Consider the following 2,669-nt stretch of genomic DNA (forward strand, 5'->3'; position numbering starts at 1 on the left):
GCAGTCAGTGCTTTTAACCACTGAGCCATCTCTCCAGCCCCCTCTCCCTTTTCTAGTTTCAAAACAGCATCTCATGCAGCCCACAGTGGCTTTGAACTTGCTACGCGTAGCCAAATCTGGCTCCGCTCTCCTGATCCTCTGGCTGTGTCTCCTGGGTGCTGGGAACCCCGAGGAGCACCACAGCTGTCTCACTTGATGGTCCCCTGACTGCGGAGCTGGTGACATTCTCACAAGGGTGCCTTGTGAGCTTGACTGTGACAGGCCGGATCTGTCACAGGAGCGTTTAGTAAATGTGAAACCACTCAGCCTACCACGAGGACTTGGCAAGTGGCCGGAGTGGAGGGAACAAGCAAGAGAGGCGAACAGGCCCCTAAGCCCACAGCAAACACCTATGAATGACTCCCTTTAAGACAGCCTGGAAGGGACTCTGGAGGGTGGGAGCCAAGGCAGGGCCCCGGGAACCAGGAAGTCACACCCGCGTTAATATTTAGAAAGCTGTGGGGTTGTAACAGCTCACTCTCCGTGTGGCTCAGCCATGTGAACATCTGAATAGGCTCTTTGACACAGCCACACCCGGCTCTGGTCCTCGCCGGGACCCTTAGTAACACTTCCGTGCTTTGCCTGTGTCTTCCGTGTACGTGGATTCCCCCACAACAACAGGTAGTGTTGTGTATCTTTCTGTCATCCTCCTGCCTCAGCTCCGGCTCCCTTTCCAGTGCAGAGGTGTGCAGTCGGTACGGCTCCCTTTCCAGTGCAGTGGTGTGCAGTCGGTACTTGGAGTTTGAACTGAATCTCCCTGGCCACTCCGATGAAGCCTTATTTTACCGTGCATGCAGTCCTTTGGGCAGACTTCTTTTCCTCCCTGCTTTCTTGCCTTCCCTCCACAGATGCCTGTTTCGTTTGTTTCCATTGGTCTGACAGCCAATCAGCTCCAGGACCTTCCATACAGCCTTAGAGAGGATGTGGGCCTTTTGCTGGACTCCCCAGTGCCAACCTCCCTGAGCTTGCTGCTTTTGCCCAGTGGCAAGACCGGTCGGCAAGTAACGGGTGACTCTGTAGGGCCGTCTTTCCGTGCCAGGATTTTGCTCCAACCTCAAATCTTTCAGTGGCCCAGGAGCCCCGCTAGGTAGGTTCTGTTCTGCTTGCCTCCCACTGCAACTGTTCCGGCCCCTGCAACTCCTACCTGGATTGCTTCAACACCTGCGTCCTGATGAGTCTACCTGCTGCTGGCTGTGGTAAGATGTATTGGCCATTATGTCAGATTCATGGTTAGCTTCCTACCTAGGCCACCACCTGATACAATAGTCTTCTAGGGACAGAGGCGAGAACAAGGCCAGGGAAACAGACCGTGATCAACTCCAGTAGAGCACCACCCACATGAGCTGGGTGAGTTGCTGCTGAATTTGGGCGTGTCTCATTTACATCTAGGTCCTTCTCCACCTTGACTTTAATTACACTTGAATGTTCACAGACACACACACACACACACACACACACACACAAGCATGTACATGCATGAGCATGCACAAATAAATTTAAAACATTAAAAATAGCCTAGTGGTGATGACACAGGTTTTTAATCCCAGCACTCGGGAGGCAGAGGCAGGCAGATCTCTGAATTCAAGGCCAGTCTGGGCTAGAGTGAGTTCTGGGACAGTCAAGGTTACACAGAGAAACCCTGCCTTGAACTCCTCCTCCAAATTAAAAATGACTGGTTGACTAAGATGTAGCCATCAAGATCATTCATTCATTTGTTCACTTGCCCAGGGCAACAGGAGAGCAACACTGAGCTTCCTGCAGCCTGGATGCTTTCTCCACCCCCCTTCTGTTTCCCTGGAAACCCCACCTGATCCGGTCAGTTGGAGTTCAAAGAATCTGTCTGGTCTGGGAGCTGTCTGATTCATGAATTCTTTGGTTTTTGCCTGTTCAGAAAACTCTACCAGATTCAACTGGTCTAAGCAATTTTCCTTTTTAAGACTTTGGGGCTGGGCCAGGCAGTGGTAGTGCACGCCTTTAGTCCCAGTACTCAGGAGGCAGAGGCAGGTGGATGCCTGTGAGTGTGAGGCCACCTGGTCTACAGAGTGAGTTCCAAAGCTACATTGAGAAACCCTGTCTCAAAAAACAAAACAAACAAACAAAAAAGACTTTGGGGCTGTAGATTGCTCCATGCCTCCTAGACGGGCTCACAACCTCTGTAACTCCAGTTCTAGGGTCTCCAAGCCTCTTTGGTTTCAGGCAAAACACATACACATGAAAAAAATAAAAACAAGTCATTTACACAGCTGCAAAGCTGCAGCTCTGGATTAGCAGGCAGGAAGGTGCAGTCGCAGGAAGGTGCAGTCGCCTCATGGCTGCAGTACCCTCGGTCCTGTGGCGGCTGTCAGTCTTGACAGTGTATCCTTTTCTAATCTATGCTTCTCTGTGAATAAGTAATCTTGCTACTTCTGCAAATCTGACCAGCTGCAACACAGCCACAAGGCACGTGATCTCTTGGAGTGGATTGTGGTGTCCACCTGGGTTAGACAAACTTAACCACATCTAGGATTTGAGATTTCTGCATCTGGGATTCCAGCTACTCTCATGAATTAGAATTGATAGAATCTGCACTTTTCCTGGAAAAAACGGATGGCACAATTTGGAATTACAGTGACCACAGAGTGGAAGGAAGC

The sequence above is a fragment of the Mesocricetus auratus genome, unplaced genomic scaffold (assembly GCF_017639785.1).
Source record: "Mesocricetus auratus isolate SY011 unplaced genomic scaffold, BCM_Maur_2.0 contig_11434_pilon_obj, whole genome shotgun sequence".
Taxonomy (NCBI): domain Eukaryota; kingdom Metazoa; phylum Chordata; class Mammalia; order Rodentia; family Cricetidae; genus Mesocricetus; species Mesocricetus auratus.